The sequence below is a fragment of the Pan troglodytes genome, chromosome 9, assembly GCF_028858775.2.
Source record: "Pan troglodytes isolate AG18354 chromosome 9, NHGRI_mPanTro3-v2.0_pri, whole genome shotgun sequence".
In the NCBI taxonomy this organism is placed as follows: Eukaryota; Metazoa; Chordata; class Mammalia; order Primates; family Hominidae; genus Pan; species Pan troglodytes.
The window spans coordinates 93,957,691-93,977,211 of NC_072407.2; the positions used below are offsets into that span (position 1 = coordinate 93,957,691).

Genomic DNA, 19,521 nt, shown 5'->3' on the forward strand with positions numbered 1-19,521 from the left:
TGGATTACTGTTTTTCACTATGTGTTCAGTGGTGGGTAATATTATTGTACTCTATTTTATGGCTTTTTATGAAACCATTATTTTGGAAATAAGAAGTATTTAGGAACACAAGTAAATAGAAATAGAAGGAAATAAAAGATCATAAACTGCTTATCAAATATTAAAATGTGGGACAATTACATTTTTTAAAAAAGAAAAGAACAACAGATTTCCCTGCTAGGAAAAGAACTGTCCTTGGCTTGGAAGAAATGAGCTATAGTTCAAACTTACTAGTAACTGTGGGTCCTTAAATAAGTCACTCTTTTGCTCCATGATTTGTGTCTTATTCCACCATTTAGCAAACACATTCAAGCATCTTCTACATGCCAAGAACTTGCTGGAAAACATCACAAAAGTTAATATTTTGTGGAGATCAAGGAATGAAACTCAGCCCTCTGCAAGTATGATTTCATTTGATGTCACACCAGTTTAATTAAATTCGTGCTATAATCCCTCACTTTATAGATGGGGAAACTAGTATTAAAGAGTTTGCACAGTGGTAAGCCGTGAAACTGTAATTCAAATCAGACTCTAGGGCTCTAAAACTCTGACACTAACACAACAGACTGCTTTCAAGGAGCCCAGGATACAGACAATTGCAACCCTGCTTGGAACAATAATTAGACAAAAAATAAAAATAAAAGAAACCCAAAATAAGTTTTTGAAAACATATTTTAGTAAATTGGAAGAAGAGAGACTAGAAAAAACATATAATAAAAAGGAAGAGGAAATAAAACTTATCAAGATGATGTTGTCTGAAGAGTCAATTAGAATATTCTACTCTAGATGCTGAATGTTTCTCCCATATGCATAATGATTGCCCTTTTATTGCTTAGGTCTATGCATGATCTCCTCTAGTACCAGCAAGAAATTTCCTGAAATATTCTTGATTATAGCATGGCCCTGACCTGAACATAGTTCTAAAACGTACTCTGGCCATCAAAAGAGAAGATGTTTGACAGCTTTGCCTTCACTGTGTGACAGGTCTATATTCAAGATTTGCATGAGAATATTTGTACTTTTCATTGGGAACAGATGGACCATCAGTTTAACATGAAAATGAACCCAGGCATAGCAGTCAGTAGTAGAGAGTTGAAAGCAAAGAAGGCAAGTCCCAAAGAAGCCTGGGAAGTGATGAGCACTGGAGCTAAGGGAAGGTGCATTCACTGAGCACATTCCTTCATCTCAACTGTTTGTTTATTCATTTAAAATGTAAAGTTGGCTTAATACACAAGACCAAAAAGTTTCTTTAAATCCACCTCTCATTTAAGGATCAATTTGATGATCACCTCCACACTGCTGCCTTTGCTGACTAAAAATAGATTAGGCCCACAGAGCTTTGTACATTTTATTAAAGCATTTATATCAGTCACCACATTTAATTCTATATTTACACTCTGCCTCCTCAGATGGAACACAAACGCCTGGTACATGGATGCTACAATGAAAAGAATATGGGTGCTGAAATCAGAGAGAATCATCCAAGGTCAGAATTGAAAGTGACAGAATTAAGTTAATTAACCTTATAAGCCTTCTTTTCTTCATCTGCCAATTGGAGATGATAATAATGTCTACTTACTAGAAGCCATGTGAGGAGAAATTAAGAAAATACATGGAAAATATTAACACAGTTCTCGTCACTCAACAAAGCTGAAATGTGAAAGTATTTTTATTAGTCTCATCTTCCTGATACCAAATCAAAATGCTGATAATTAACTGGATGAATACTATTTTGCCTATGGCTTATAATTAGAATAATCAATATAGTAAAACCACAGAAACCATGGAAAATAACTAGAATTATCTGTGAGAAACACTGTGGGTATTAATGAAAACTGTCCTGAAAGATTTTCCATGTCTTGGTGGTCCTCTTATGTCTGTCAAGGGTACTGAAGTAAAACATGAGTCCAGACCCCTCTTCCCAGGCATCCAATGCATTCATAATTTTCTCCCTTTATCCCCAGGGTCCCAAATTAAGGTAAGCACTTACTAGCAAGTTCCTCAGGCTCTAGACTGCTCTGGAGTGGCTCTGTGACTTTGAGCAAATTATTCTATTTCTGCATTTCTAAAGGAGTAATAATAAACCTACTTTATAACAATCTCATGAGGATTACATTTGAAAATATGCATAAAGTAACTCCATAAAATATACTATAAATGCAATTTTTTTCTCCCTCCTTTTCACCCTCCTCACCATTCTGATAAAGTGTCCTGATAATAAAAAGAGTAAAATGATAGATTCAGTCACACCTAGGTATCAATGACTAAAGTCAAAGCTTTTCCTCTGCTATTCCCAGCCTCTTTGGCTTGCCTTTTCCCACAGCTGGGACCACTTAATTCCCACATGCAGGTTTAGACCTGCTCCTCCCCCTGGGAGTGCTTTGCTTTCATGCCACAGGCATTTAAACACCTTCCTCCCAACATGGGCAAGGGAGAGGAAAAGAAATAATTCACAAATCCACCCATCCATTCACTCATGCCATCATTTAGTAAACATTTAATGAACAGATATCATGTGCCAGGCTCTGAACTAAGTACTAGAGACATGAAGACAACAACAAATCATAATGATAATACATGGTCCATGCCCTCATATTGCTCACAATTTAGTGAGCAAGACAGAAATGTAAACAGAACACTGCAATGCAGCCTGATGAGTACAATGCAAGATGCAGAAATAAGCTCCAGTGGAGAGATGCTTGAGTTGTGTCTGTGTCATTAAGAAAAAGCAGCAGCTCATGTATCTCTATCTCAAATGCTAATTCTGGTTTTTCATTACCTTTCTTGGCAACCCAGTACCTCCAGGGCGGGAGTCCTGCTTTGCCCTAGTCAATGGCTCTCTCAGAGACCCAAGTCCTTTCTTTGCACCCAAGCCAATGATTAGGGCCCACACCATGTTAGTAGGCTGCTCTGATGTTCTCACCCATGCCTGGATTCCTGAGGTTGCCTCCCCAGGTGACCCACAAGCCTATTGGACACATGTCTAGGCTCTGCAGTATTCTCTGAGTTACCATAAAATAGAATGCATGCTGTCTTGCCAAACAAGAATTTCTCTCTGCACCTACAGGTGGGTCTCCTCTGTCCTTACAATTTCCAGTCACACCTTAACCACTTTTCCAGATGATCCTTATGCATGCTGAACTCTGAGAGCCACCAGTGAAGAAGATAAGTGACCCATCTACCTGTAGCTGGAAAATAAAGGCTCTTTGGGATTCTTTCCCGTGAGTCTTCATTTCACCATATTGGTGAGAGAAGGCATTCAGGCCAATAATTAACTGAACATTAGCTGTGTACCAGACACTGTGGTCGACATTGAGATATAACGGTGAGTGAAGGCACAGCACATGGGACTTCCTATAGTCACATATGTGACCCATACGCTAGAACAGTTTTACCCACGGTGTGAATGGTGATAGGTATGGAAGGAATAGCTGTATGTTTGTCTCCAGTGTCCCATGGTTCCAAAAAATGCTATGTCTGCAGAGGTCCCAATATCTGAAGGTAATAAAATTAAATAAGTGCCAATAGCCAGGTAGGTCTCTTTCCTGTCTTAACTCTCTTTGATTCTCACAGTCTCTTATGAGAGCTATACATTAAACATAATTATATTAAAAACACACTTTTAAGAACAATTGAGATAGGGCTAAAAATAAAAAGTAGCTACAATATGGCAGGAATTGTTCTGCATATAAAGTCCAAGAAAAGGTAAATTAGAGACAATTTCTGCTTTAAGTAGCTCACAGTAGGGAAAGAAAATAGTATAAAAATTACCATGAAATATAAATTATAAAATGCTTTATGTTCAAGTGATTGATTGATTGTGCATGTGAAGGATGATTTTTACAAGTGCCTGAAAAAACTGAGTTCCACATTTTATAGACTATTGATTTGGAATTGTAGATGCCGAGTCACCTCCACCTAACTATCAGATTGACAACTTTCTGGATGTATTTCAATGGTGAAGCATTTTTCAAGAAAGGTACATTGCAATGCCCTCACATACCTGATGACAAGAGAAGATTATGCAGTTATATAATAACAGCCTCCATTTGCTAGTCCTAACCTTATGCTCAGCATCATGCCAAGACACAGAGTATTATAAATAATTCTCACAAGTGTCCTATAAAGTCAGCAATATTGTTGTTGCCAGTTTTCAGATGAAGAAACTGAGTTTCAGAGACAACACTTAACTTGCTAGATCAAGGGCCAGGCAGTGATAAAACTGATTTGGACCCATGTCTCTCTCACTCCAGCACCCAAAATCTTTTCTGCTATGGCATGCTACCTTGAATACACCGTATCCTCTCTAAATTTTGATTTTATTTTTTATTTTGGCCTACCAAAATAAAAAATTTTTCTGAGTTCCTTACATTCACATTTACTGCCTGCTTACTCATGCCAGATGCTGTGCCATGGATACTAATGCAAACAAAACCTTCATCCCTAAAGGAATTCAATCTTCCCACACCTTTTGATTAGAAAATTTGGTGCTATTAATTATCACGTGTTCCATAGCCTTTCATTTAACATATTATGCCCATATGAAACACCTACTCATACAAGACACTAGTGGCTTTGACCTCAAGGGACTCCTAGTCTAGTAGAGGAAGAAAAAAGGATTTTAAGCCAACATAATTAATACAACTAAATATAATATTAGAGATATGAAGGAGGTGCTATGCAAACTCAGGTGGGTGGGAGAGGTCAGAGAGAACTTCTTGGAAGCAGAATGGAATCCTGCATGAATTCCAGAGGGTGAGTAGAATCAGGGTAAAGTGAAGAGTGGATTGTGAGAACATTTGAGGCAAAAAGACTACAATCTTTTTTTCCAGAATCAGAAGGGCAACCACACCTAAATCAACATTAATTTTCCTAACTCATTATGCAAGCACTAAGTACAGGGTTATGCCAGAACACTGGGGTTGGCATTAGGCAGATCCAGTTTCAAAATTGGCCATCTCTATTCCCTCACCTATAAAATGGGGATAATACCTATTGTGAGGCATGAATAAAATAACGCATAGCCACAGAGTTTAACAGTGGTAAGCATTATTCGTGTTGTTATTGGCATGGCTATAGCACAGAGTGACAGAGCAGGTCTGTCCATTACCATCTGATTAGGGGCTTATATTATACGTTGTTTCAAGCCATAAAATACTGTTGCAGAATCTCCCTCATAGTCTCAGAGGGAGGATATGGATCAATGCTGTTTATGGTATGAGAGCCATAATTCTCCTGTGATCAGGCCAGACACGTCTATGAACAACACATACAGGAGAAAGCAGCAACTGACATCCATTTTTGCTTTGTTTTCTAAGAATGGTAGTGGCCTCAGCTTCCTTCCTTCCTCTCAGTGAGCTTGAGCAGAACAAAAACAGAATTTATTTTATTATACTGCCAACACTTCATTTCATTTCCCTGGAATAATTCTCTGGGTATATCCTTGGCTGTTTCTTATTTGTCAGTCCTTTCCCAGTGCAGCTTAGGACATCTTAGAGGAGAGATGCTGAATCAATATTTGAGCTTCGTGTGGGTCCTGGAAAAGCCCTGAGTACACAACAGTGAGTTTATGCAGAGTCCAAAGCTGCCTTGAATGGAGCCCTGTCCAACTGGGTTAGCTCCTGACCTAGAAGTGAAGCCTGGCTACAAAGCTACTTCTTGTATTTTGCCCAGGGCCCCAGAAGAGTCCAGGACATCTAGCTTTCAGAGGTTATGATATGGCTGTCTGAGGGCCACAACCACCACCTCCATACCGACACTTGGAATTACCTTTTCAGTTACCAGCTCTGAAATGGGTATTAGTGAGCCTGAGATCTAGCCTTAGCTCTGCTGTGTGACTTTAAGCAAATCATTGACTTCTCCTGTCTTTGTTTTCTCTTCTACAGATTGAACTAATTGGGCTAGTTTCCAAAGTTACTTCTAGTTTCATGCTATTTAGAAAAACCAGTATGCTCACATTTAATATTTTAATAACAGGGTACTCATTCAGTCAGTTTGTCATGCATTCATTCAATAAACATTTATTGCACACGTACCCCTGCTGGGCACTCTGCCAGGAAAACAAAACTACTTCATGATCTTTTCACTCTTATGGTCTTTGCCCCTCTTGCTGTCTTGCCAAAGATTCAGACACTAACACAATCACATAATTGCAAATTTTAGGAGTCTTAATAAATGGCAAGGGAGAAGTAGTGGATAACTCCTTTCTGTCCTTCTCAGAGCAGATCAGTCTTGGAGACCTGTATACAATGTTGAGCATTCCATTTAAAGACTCTTGAAGATGCAGTTGAGTATGTCTAGATATGAACAACCTGAGGACATCTCATTGAGATGCTGAGACTGGGCCACATAAAGTACTAAGAATAAATACACAAGAAAGAGAAGATTTGGGAGAGGGGGGTAGATATTTACCAAAAAAATGTACTTCAAATAATGAAAGTCATGTGGAAGAAGGATGAAACTTGTCCTAGATGGTCTTATGAGCTAAAATTATGACCAATGACTGCAAGTTGGAGGAAAATAGATTTTTGCACAACATAACATATATCACAACCTAAATATACAACAGAACAGGCTGCTTCAGGAAGTAGTGAATTCTCTATCACTAAAACTATTGAAACTGAGACTAGAAGGATGACAATACAGGCAGAGCATATTTAACTATGGTGAGCGAATAAAGGAATGGCTAAATGTATCAATGCATCCTAGGCCCAGAACATATATTTCAGCTTTGCCCATGTAGATGAAAAAAATTACCTATAAAATTCCTTTCATTCTGAAAATCTAGAATTTTTGTATCTATGATTCTAAGAGACATGTATTGCCCCAATAGAGTGCTTTGAGGAGCATAGAAAAGGTGCCCAGCCTAACAGATCTTTCTCACCTAATTGGAATTGCAAAGGACTTCATTTTCTGAATCTATAAAATGGCAACAATAACACTTATTATAGGCTGTGTTTTTATTATTATACTTTAAGTTCTAGGGTACATGTGCACAACATGCAGGTTTGTTACATATGTATACATGTGCCATGTTGGTTTGCTGCACCCATTAACTCGTCATTTACATTAGGTATTTCTCTTAATGCTGTCCCTCCCCCATCCTTCCACCCCATGACAGGCCCCCCTGTGTGATGCTCCCTGCCCTGTGTCCAAGTGTTCTCATTGTTCAATTCCCACCTATGAGTGAGAGCATGCTCATAGGTGTTTGGTTTTCTGTCCTTGTGATAGTTTGCCAGAATAATGGTTTCCAGCTCAGAATAATGGTTTCCAGCTTTATCCATGTCCCTGCAAAGGACATGAACTCATCATTTTTTATGGCTGCATTGTATTCCATGGTATATATATGCCACATTTTCTTAATCCAGTCTATCACTGTTTTATAAAAATTAAAAGAGGTAACATATGAGAAGTATCCATACTATGGGATTAAATAAATTAATCCATGCAACATATTTGGAATAGTACCTAAGCAGGTATTCATTGTAGCTTTGAGCAATAGTATTTGTTCCTTTTATACTTTAAAGACCACTTTAGATGAAGGGCACATTAACATGATCATTACACGGACCCTAAGGGAGAAAGCTGGCTGGATAAGGAGTGAAAACTTGAATTGTTGAATCAATTGGACTGGAGCTAGCTATCTGAACACTCCCAGATGAGAGAAGTGTCCATAACATCAGACCCAAATGAAAATTCCAGGAGCTTGGGTTTGGATGAGAAGAAATTTTTAAAAATAAAGACAGGTTACCAAAATATCTTCAAATGTTGGTCAGTATGTGGGCTGAGTGGATCAAGCTAACAAATACATTTGTTGGCTGTTTTAAAAATGGCTTTCAAATCTTTCTTTCCTATTTGTGGTGCTAGTGCCCTTAGGACAGAGAGAAACAACACAGGTAAAAGCAATGAAGCAGGAGCCAGACACAGCAGGCAGGATCAAAGCAGAAAGCAGAAACCTGACATGATTCCCTAAGGGGTTAGAGTGTAGCTGCAGACCTTGTGGACTCATCCCTTGAGGAAGGAAAGGGAAATGGTGTTAAGCTGGTTGAAACTAATTGTAAAATCTTCCTTTCAGTACCCCGCGTCTGCCTCAGTCCATCCTCCACACCAGAATAATCTTCCAGGGAAACAATGCTTATTATGTCTACTAAAACCTTCAGTGAGCTCCCCATGGCTATAGGATGTAGCACAAGTGCCTTGGCATCAACCAGCCCAGTTCCCCTCTTGGGCTTCATGTCCCACTTTCAGTGTATGTTATCTGTGCTCTGTCATCTGGGCTTTTACACCATCCCAAGACTTTTTGTGGTCTCCCTGCCATTACATGTGCCATTCTGGCCTCCTGATACCATTTTTCTGCCCCACAGATCCACCTCCCCACCCTGTCCTACATAAATCCATCCTTTTTTTAAACCCTTCTTTCCTTAAAATCTTGCTATACCACTTGAGAAGCCTTTCTCCAATATTTCCACCACCTGAATGCAATCCCCGAGCTCAACAGGGTTCATTTTTTCCCAGAGAACTTTTCTTCACATCTCTACAGAGTTTTGAGAAAAAGTCAAGTCAAAGTCTCACTTCCCAGATCGATAGTGAAATCTTCAGAGACTATATTATTATATCCTGAGTGCAGGGCAGTTAGTAGGTGCAGCTAATTTGTTTAATAAATAACTGATCAAACATTCAGCTTGAACTCCATGGAAGCAAAGATCTTGATAAAACATGAATGCCAACATATCTGCCATAATTCAGAATCTGTCTTATTTGCCCCTTCCCTGTTCTTTCTCTACCTTTTTATGTTCTTTTTACATTTGTGCATTTATTTCAGCCACACCAGACACTTATTTATCGCTTTTGATTTAATTTCTCCCTCCATAGATCTGCTGTGCATGGGCATCTCAGCTGCGAGCCTTATGTTCATAAATATCTGCCGGATGGCTTTCTTGTTCAGATGCCTTCAGCGTGTGAATGGAAACTGTCGACAAAGTCTGCTCAATAAGCTGCATTGTTTGCTCACACTCAAACAGGACTGAGATGTGTCCATCAATAACAATTCACATTGCATTAAAATATAGATGAAAACACATACAAGGAAAATAAACTTCATTTAGACTTAATGAAATTTAACGCATTTTACAAGAGTGTAAAATATTTTAAAAGGTGGACACTTTCAGAAAGAGCTTCTCTGACAGGAATACGTCCCTCTGGTGGTTTGCTATTGGGATACAGGAACAGTTAGTGTCTATGTTCTCATCATTTTATGATTTCGTGTGCTTAAATGGACAGCTCTATTTCTGTATTTTTCAAATGGGCAGCAGCATTCCACAAAGGAAGGAAAAGCCACAGGCACATCTCAGGCCTGAAGGATCACTTGGGTCTTCGGTGCGCCAAGTCTTAATTGCAAGCTCATGTTAATGAGAGAAGCAGGGCAGGCAGGCAGGGGTTGAATTAGAAGAAAGGAGTGCTTATATGCCATTCAGACCAACCTCACTCTCACCTAATTTAGAAGTGGAGCTGTTTCTGGCTTCCCCTAGTCCGGATGAGCTGACATGTGGATTCCCTATTAACTGTTGCTGCCTGTGAATTTTGTGATTTAAGAGAGGAGATGACTATGTTTTTCACCACATTAATAGCAATGAAACATATGATGAAGTGCCATGCTCTTTTCTGGGTCCAGCTGCACTTCCAGCCAGACTCTGTGGATTGAGAGCCCCGCTTGACTTAGTGTTCAATTTCTCTCCCTATAGATAGTATTGCATGGCCAGCAGCTCTCTGCCAGTCTGGAGCACAGAGACCCAGTCATGACCACACTGGTGACTGGAAGAGAGATAAATGCAGGCTTTGCAAGCCACTAGGTGGATTTTCCAGGAAGACAGAAGCACTATTGTAATTCCTAGCCTCACTAACTTATTTTTTTCTTAATGTTAGGGTTTAAGAAAGACTTTGTGGCTATGGTGGCTTCAAATCACTCCCGAGGCTTTAGAAGAATATAATTGCAGTTCTAAGAAGAATCTGAGGCCTCTAGGAGATCTGCCAGTAGTGGCCCCAATGTATAACAGCACTAGCTCAGTGAAGAGAGAGAAAAGATCTGAAGAGAGTGGTTGCAGGTATTCGTAGGGGTTTTCTCATACTTCCTCTTGTTTCTGGTGCATAACAATTCTTTATGATTTCTGGATGTTGCAGTAAATGAGGCCTGTGTAAGAGTTTTTATTTTTTGGTTTTGGTTTTGTTTTAAGGATGTGGACATCTACATATAATCATCTATGCATGTGAATGTATACACACTTATACATACATACACTTGTGTGTACGTGTATTTCTTCATGGGTGACAGGAAAACCAATGATCTTTCCAAACAAGCTTATCATTTTCCTTCAGCATACTTCTAAGGGTTGAAATTACATTGTGGCCTCATCCATTTCAGTGACCACAGCCTGAGTCTAGCCATGAGAACCACTCAAACACTTAACATGTCCCAGCCATGGACAACACAATTGCTTTGTCATGCTTGTTACTGTAAAGCCTGAATAAAGAGAAGCAGAGTCTGAATCCCTCTCTTCATATTTCTTGAACTTTTTGTTGCACAGAAAGCAAAAGATCAGGCTGACGTTTCTAGAGAAAAGTGGGTAGGTTAGTTTGATGGGGCTGCCATGGGAAAACAACACAGACTGGGTGGCTTAAACAACAGAAAATTATTTTCTTACAACTCTGGAGACTAGAAGTCCAAGATCAAGGTGTCAGTGGCTTTGTTTTCTCCCGAGGCCTCTCTCCTTGCAGGGGGCCACCATCTCCCTATGTCCTCGCATGGTCTCTCTGTGTGTGCCTGGGCTATCTTTTTCTCCTTTTGGAAGGACTCCAGGCCCCATGTTATTAGCCTTATTTTAGCCTCACTACCTCTTTACAGATCTTATCTCCAAATATATTCTGCAGTAGCAGGAATTTGGACCCCACATAGGAATTTTGGGGGACATAATTCAGGCTATAACAGTAGGCCTCTTCAGTGAATATCTCTACAAACATTATTATCAAGATTTTATTCAACTTGGGGCCCTCAGCTTCCAGAGGCTCTGCTTTTTGACAATGATATGCTTATTTAAGTCATTCTGTGGATGCCCTGTTTAGAATAATAGTCACTGTCTGTTGTTCATGGACAAAACAAAACAAAAGACCAGATCTGAGGCTTAACTCGGGTTACATTTGGTAAGGGGAATATGCCAAGTAGCATCATTTTTAATGAGACCTTCGGAAAACATTGCACGTGACTAAAATAAGGTAAGAAATGCCGGCCTTCCCTAGTATAAAATTGGAAGAGCTCTCAGGGCTGCATTGCTCTGACTCATTGAAATTTCTTCATCTGTCATCATATCTGCTTCTTTACTCCCAATTCACCTGTGCTACTATAGAAAATAACATATTTAAAAACCCTTCTGCCACTTGCCCAAGTCTCCCTCAGACATTCAAGGTTAGATATATGCACGATTGTTAAATAAGTTACAAAAGACTTCTTGGGATATTTCATCACTGTAAGATGTTCTCCTCCTCTGCAATTCCTTAATCATAATAATAATTATCATTACTAATGTCATAATGATAAAAACAAAAGCAGAGCTGCTATTATCAAGTTACAAGAATTTTGCTAAGAGCTTTGTATTTATTATCCCAATTAATTTTCACAACAGCCCTGTGAAATATGGACTATCAGTATTTCCATTAAGAGGATGAGAGAACTCAAACTCTATTCATCATCAAGTTCTTAACTACTTATTTTCTTCTTAGTCCTGAATCTCTCCAACTCCTGATGTCCAGCCAATCAGTCCTCCACTGTATTTGGTTTGGCAACTCTGGTGCTGATTTTAAGCATGTTCTAGGTCATAATTGCTCAAAATCTCTGACTCCCCTAACACGATCCAGCCCAAAGTCTAGGCTGGTCCTCTGGGTTGGTATTTTGCTAACCTGCCCCATCTCCACACCTGGGAATGTCTGAAAGCTCAAGTCTTATTAGGGTCATTTTTAAAAAGCCCTGCAGTAGCTGAGTTCAAAAATAATTCTGATAAATGAAGATGCTTTTCACCATTTAGGTTTGAAAAACGTTGCTATAAAAATGTGTAAGATAATCAGCTGATTAAATTTTGTGTATTTCACCTTTCTACCACAAGTGTCTAAATTAAAAAAAAAAAGAGCAGAATCTTTTACAAGGGCCAAGATATCATCAATAAAATAAAGACATTATCTATAATCTTAAGGCGCCATGAGGGCCCTTTTTTTCTCTGAATTCTTTCCAAAAGGAATTATAGCTTGTGTCCACACCCTCAACAACTCTGATACCGCCTTTTTGTGAAGACAGCACTGTGCTGCTGTCTAATAATTTCAAGAGATATCATACTGAGCATTTTCTCACCAAGAGACTTAAGATCACCTTCTTTCAGGACAACCTGATTGACATTGTGACCTCCTGTTTGTTTGCTTGCTTTTTGGCTTATGATTTTTTTTCCTTTGTAACAGAAGTGATGCCATCATTCATTCTGAATCCAGCATCCCCTTGAATTAAGATAAAGTCTGAGGCCACCTTTGTGACATGGAGTTATGCAGAGGGGCCTATATGTCAACTAAAAATCCCTACTTCCTTTCTCAGTCTAAAAGAACTAGCTAAAAACTGTATAGGAATTCCATCCATTTACTTCATTCCAGTCATAGAGTAAATTCCAAACCTGGGCAACTTTGTGCTGGCTAATTGACTTTATTCAGTATCTTGATCTAAAGGTTGACTGAAGGTGGAGAAGAAAAAAATACGAATTTATACAAATGACTTAACTGCATGTAATACAACACGAGGCACAGGCAAGCTCAGCATACACCAGGTGCATGGCAGATGGGGGAGTATTCCTTATTGCTAATAAATTCAAGTGCATGTCTTCAGTGGAAAAAGTGAAAATGCAGGCCCCATTAGTATTAATATAGTTACTTACCTCACATCTATACAGACTTTTTTTTGCATTATCCCAAAGCTGGTAGTCATAGCATGCACATTTTGCATCATTTTCATAGACCCTCTTGTCTTCCCACACACATCTATGAAATGTCCACTCACTCAGAATTTAATTATTATAATGCATTTGTCTCTTAACAAGTAATCCAGTACCTATAAATCAATGCTGGGCACCCCAAACTGATACAGGATGTGCTGTTGGAGTCTTGCTCTGCACATATGGCTGGGAGAATTCAAGAACAGAAAGAAGCAGGCTGTGATTCTGGCTCATTAGAAATATCCCCACCCTACAAAACCAACATATATGCTATGTTCCAGATACTTTTCTAGGTGCTTATGTTATTTCATTTAGTCCTTGCAATGACCCAATGGGAAAGGGATTATTATTATATCATATTACAGATGAAGAAATCAAGGCACAGAGAGGAACAGTAACTTACCCAGGGTCACCACTGTGACTGGTGGACCTGTGACCGAGCTAGAGCCACCTAACTGTGGAGTTTGTGTGTTGACCACTCCAGCCTATAGAAATGGGCCAGGACAGAGTCACTACTCATCTGCTTGGAGAGCCTCATGCTCAACAAGACATGAGAGAACCATTCTCCCAATAGAACATCTGAGCTATGTTCCTAAATCTGTCACCGACTTGATCCAAGACCCTGGGAAATGCCTCTTAAACTCCCTGGTAATTAGTATTGTTATGTGATTGCATGGTGGGAGTGAAACTATTTGGACAGCAGTAAACACTAGAGCAGTAAAAAGGGTCATGTGTGTTACTGTTGTTTATAAAAACATAAAAGTTATGGAGAACATTTTCCTTTCCCTTTTCTCAAACTTCATGTATTGTCCAGCATTGTCTTACCCTTATTAATATGTCACTAATATTTTCCTGGAAATTACTCTTTCTTTTAAGAAATAGGGTCTCATTCTGTCACCCAGGCTGGAGTGCAGTGTGCGGTCATGGATTGCTACAGTCTTGAATACCAGGGCTCAAGCCATCCTCCTGCCTCAGTCTCTTGAGTAGCTATTACTAAAAGTGTGCACCACCACATTCAGCTACTTTTTTTTTTTTTTTTTTTTTTTTTTTTTTTTGGTAGAGAGGTGGTCTCACTTTGCTGCCCAGGCTGCTCTCCAACTCTTGGCCTCGAGCAATCCTCCTGCCTTTGCCTCCCAAAGTGCTAGGATTACAGGTGTGAGCCACCATACCCAGCTGAATTTTTATATTAAATAATTAATCAAGTTCCTTTGTAAGAATGTCACCTAATCACCATTAAAATACATACAAAATAAGTAAATAAAATGAAGTTACCCAGATATCACTTAAAATCATCTCACATACCACAGAGGAAAATATAGCTCTTCCTGATAGTCTACATATATAAAATTTTCATATTTTCTTCCTGCCTTGCCTTGTCTTTTTTTTCTTCCTTCTTCCCTTCTCTTCACTAATACTTAATGAGTATATTCTATGTGCCAAGCAGCTTTCTATAACTAGAGAGAATCCAAAGTAAGTCTCTGTTTTCATAAACCTTTCTTCCCGCCATGAAAATAATCAACAAATAAACAAAATTTAGCATTGAATAATGTCAGAGTTTCTAAGGAAAATAAAACATGGTAAAGAGGCAGAGAGCAGAGCAGGTATGAAGAGATCTTCTCTGTCCCATCCAGATCACTCTCAATTATTTTCCACACCCTTTTTCCAGTTTGAGCTCTCTCAATGGGACAGTCCTGGGCAGGAGACTAGGGAGAAGAGGCGGCTTGCTGGTTTTCCTGAACCACTTCCTCCCTGAAAGGTCAGTGGATGGGGGACTGGGTCTCAGCACTTTCAACTCTCTTTCTGAATTTTGGGGCTTAGGACCCTGACTGTACGGGGAATGGAATTCTATTCGAGATGGGGTGATCAGGGAAGTCTTCCCTGAGGCCCTTTTACTTTTTCTTTAAATCAGAGAACATTACGAGACACCAAATAAGATAAACACAGGCCTTTGGTAACCTACAGCTCCCTTAGGGCCATCTGACATAAGAAGATTTTGGAAATTCAAATCAGATCTTTTTTCTTTTTCCTTCTAGACTCCTTGCATACAATCATCAGAGAAGAGCCATGGGAACCAAGAACCATGAGCAGGAGAACCATGAGCAGTAAGCACCTACAGGGACTGTGGAAATGGGAGAGACACTTGGACAGAAAAGCAGCTGAAGATGGGATGAGAAAGCAGACAAAGGAGGGAAGTGCTTCTGAACAGAGTGCCAGTCTATGGGGCCCAGAGCTAAATCCTCAACTTTCAAATCTGTGAAGACTGGGGATTCTTAATATATGATGATCTGGTTTATCTGCACATATAACTAGCATTATGTTACCCTCACATTAAGTTATATTCTTAGTTTCAGTTTTCCAAGAAATGCTGCTTGAAACTACAAACATCGTTTAAGTATTTTTGAGCTAAATGTATTCTCTTTTTAATACTCTTGCTTTAGTTTCTCTTTTTGCTTAATTTTTTATGGCTGGAAGAGTATAATTAATTCAACATGGTTGCTTAGAGAGACATTTTCCAGGCCCCACTAGGCACACTGTAGTCATTTATTCAAAATTAGGCCTAGGGAATAAGAATCTCAAGTAAATAATTTATTATATTTGATGTAAATTCATCTAGATTTTCTGACTTTTCTGAAAAATATATGCTAATGCCCTTAAACTGTATGAAATATTTGTAGTATACTTCTGGAATATCTTTATCACCCCACAACTTTGTTTAGACAAATACCAATTGGAACTCAGAAATTCAGTGTATTACTCTGAAAGTGTGCTCATTGGGCAAGATTTTTTAAGCCTTTTGGACTTTAACTGGAGCATAGTGAACTGCACTTTCTAAGATGTGAGAAAAATATATTTTTCATATTATTGGTATCAGAAACTTGTCTTCTGGGAAGCCCTTCACCCCCAAATGGGCCCTAACTCACTTCAATCACTTATGGTTTATCTGAAATGTTAAAATGTATGTTTTGCTGAATTCTGATACAGCAAGAGCTCTTTATTTTTCTTAAATAACTACTTTGAAAGAATGATTTTGCAATCCTATAACTAGTATTTATTACTTCAGATCATTCTAACATGACTCATAGATTAAGTCCTTGCCACTCACTCAACTTTTGGCAAGCATGAACATTACCTCCCCAAAATCTACAGAAATGTTTATACATGCTATGTTAACTGTGGGCTCTTCTGAGGATTGACTGGAAATTAAATAATATATGCGTTTTTTTAGCTTGGATTCCTATAAATTAAAGCAAAAATAGAAATTGTATTTATAGAATAAATGAGAGTTTACTGTAAGAAATATGACAACAAAAAAATCTTTTTGTCATGTTTCTCAATTTAACAAAATACTGTTAACAAATGTGCCAATGTTTCTCCGGGCAGCTTATATTTTATCTGAAAGTTGTCATGTAACTAAGTAATCAAAGAAAATGTGTCTTTGCTTAGCTCAGACTTTAGAGTTGGAAGGGGCCTTAAAAATTAATTGTATAAACTTTTTTATTGACAAGAATGCCCAGAGCTTGAACAGAGAAGTAAGTTAGCTAAGAATGGTTTAATCTTTTCTGAATTCATACAGAGGCCCCCAGGAGCTTCTTTCTCTCTGCCCTCCTTGCTATGCTCCTCTGAAACTTCAAGGAGGCTAACTGAGATTGGCCAGGCCAGGAAAAGTTACTGCCAGGAACGTTGGAGATCTTCAGCGACCAGAAGAAAGAAAGAAATTATTGAGGTTGATGTTCTAAGGAATTAGGGCCCAGTAATTACTGCTGGTCATTGTCCTATCAAACCTTAACAGGGTTCCACAGTTGCAGTCACTTCCTGCATGAATCTGATTCTCTGCCTGGAATTTAGATACATAAACCAGTGTCTTGTTTGGCCTCCAGTGCTTCTACATGTATCTGTGCTGAATGGTCACTGTACCAAAGTCCCCACCCACAGGGACAGATGGGGCTGAATTTTACTTAGCCCAACCCTGCCACTCATCGAGCCTTGCTCTGTGGCATACCAACATGTCACACCACCCAATGAAACAGATACCACTTTCTGGCCTTACAGGAGAATTACCCACTCATTGAATTATCCATCTCCCCAAAGGGGGTGCCCTAATGCACCTCTATAAGTCATGTGGACTGGTGGCATTCTGGATACTTTACCATTTGAATGTCTTTTGGAAATCTGCTTTTCAAGTGGGTAGCTTAGCTAGATGAACTTCATTAACAATAACTCTGACTTTTTAGTTCTAAGAGCAACAGAGAGGGCACCTATTCCTCCTTTATGCTAATTCTTCATAAAATTTCTACAGAAAGATTTAGCCAATTGGCAGCACATACAGGGTCCTCTGTGGTTATTATGAGCAGTCACCCTTGAATTTATAACTGGGAGCCATTTTTCATATTCTAATAATGATCAGTTCTACGCAATACATATACTATGGCATTTTCTTAAAGAAGGCGCTTTTCCAAATCTGTGCCCTTGGATATGTTTTAAGGCTTCGATTGAGTTTTGACATTTTCATGTCTTCATTAGTGAATTCCAGCAAATCTCTTCTCCTTGAAACCACTGCCTGCTCCCACCACCTCTCTCAGAGAGCCATTTGCTTACTGAAGGTTTAGGGCAAATTTTATTACTCTGGACAATAAAATAACATCCATTATTCTTACATATCCTCCCATCATATTGAGAATCCAAGTTTTAAAAAATTTTACTTAATCTATTGACTCATAGAATGTTAAGCCTGGAGTAATGCATATTAATAAGGTACCACGCCAATAGGCAGGACATTTTGTCCTCCGTGTTGGCCACCAAGAAGCTGCACTTTCCATTTTCCCTTCCTCTCCCCTTAGCTGAGGACTATGTCTGACACCCAGCAGGCCCTCAATGGACAGACAATGGATAACACAGTGAGTGTAGAAAGTAACTTCTTTTTTATCAATGGCACCTTCAATAGTCCCAGTGTAAAACTGGAAGCATGTGGCACAATAAAACACATGGGAACAACAGAAAAGATCAGGAAGAATTCTCAGAGCCACATTCTGAGTGATTCCAAGCTCTTAACTCTAACACTTAACTGTATCCCTCTGTTTCTCCAACTGGACCACAAAGCCTGTAAAGTGATTCCTGTCACTAATCTTGGGGATCCAAAACTTTTCCCTTTACATCTACCATTCTCCCCTTTCCCACAATCTAATAAGCCTCATGAGTGATGATCACAGCCTTGCTTTCTTCTGTTTTCACCTCTACTTAGGTCTCCAAAATCTTTATAGTCCAGGATCTACTTACTACAATCTATTGGAAGGAAATACATTATTGAGTTAAAGCAGAGATCTCAACTAGTTGAGTAAGGGTGTTGAGAAATGAGGTGGAGGAGAAGAAAATGAAATAAAATTAGTAACAGATTATTGTCTAAGATCCTTTTAACATCTTATTTGGAATGAATGTGAGGGTCTGTAACACTAGGCTTCTGAGTCCCTTCTTTACCAGAGCTACTAATGTAGTCTGCAAAGTAATAAGAGCTCCATTGGCCTGAGGGGATTTGTCCTGCTGCCAGACCTACCACCAAGAAGGCATACAGGCTTTCTGAGTGACTAACCATGCTCAGCAGATTTTATTAATGGTTGTGATGACTATCTACATAATTCCCCCCATATATAAGATTTTTAAGGGCACCTGTGTGGAGACAATTCTACCAATTTCTTTGGTAATCCCTTTTTCTGGTCATGTAACCAATGTAAGCCGGGGCTTTCCCACAGGTCTGAGATAAACTGGCCTGCTGAAGCTCACCCCCTTTCCAGAGAGTCTATTCTGGCCCCTCCACTTTCCTCTTCCACATAGATTTAATAATCTGATTTACTGCACTTTACTTTCATGGGGGTGTAGGGGTCTCTGAACCAGCCAGAATAATTGAAGACCCTCTTTCTCACCTGAGTTCTGAATAAATTGAGAAAAGAATAAAAGATGGCGATCAAAATATCCTTTTATGACCACTAACAGCTAAGGCAGAGGATGCAGCCTCATATGGCAACTAAACAGGCTTCTTAACAATAAACCTTTGAATAGATAAGACTTACTCCTCTGCCTGCCAAGTCCCAGGCCCATGCAGCTAAGATTTGCAGAATGAGTGAACAAAGAAGAGACCCTGCTCCCTGTGGGCACCTGTTCCCAACAGAAGTTGCTGAGCTGAGCTTTATTCTTCACAAATTTATTAATCATGTGAGGCACTGCCCCCTCCCCTCTCCTCAGGTTGCTGAGTGCATAGGGTGGAGAAGAGCCAGAAGTATTCAGGGAAAATCCCTTCTAATGTAAAGCAGAGGTTGGGAAGAGTCAACCTTTACTTAAAAATTAACCAGTGGGGCCAACTCTACTGAAATAAATTGAAGCTTTAAAACAATTTTTTTTTTTTTGGTCTACTTAGTCATTCCAGGAGCAGTCTCTGCCATTTTGAGGATAGGTGCAGCCATGGGTAACAGTTTTA

At 39.2% G+C, this 19,521-nt stretch overlaps 1 long non-coding RNA gene across 1 annotated transcript in view; it reads left to right on the plus strand.

Moving 5' to 3' along the window:
- The window catches only part of LOC107967188 (uncharacterized), a 78,159-nt gene that overhangs the window by 46,949 nt on the left and 11,689 nt on the right, over nucleotides 1-19,521 (plus strand). Inside the window, exons 6-11 of the long non-coding RNA XR_010147629.1 lie at nucleotides 339-440; nucleotides 1,449-1,525; nucleotides 3,160-3,364; nucleotides 9,961-10,139; nucleotides 14,722-14,811; nucleotides 15,089-15,157. This is a non-coding gene — a long non-coding RNA (uncharacterized LOC107967188). The remainder of the gene's footprint in view (nucleotides 1-338; nucleotides 441-1,448; nucleotides 1,526-3,159; nucleotides 3,365-9,960; nucleotides 10,140-14,721; nucleotides 14,812-15,088; nucleotides 15,158-19,521) is intronic.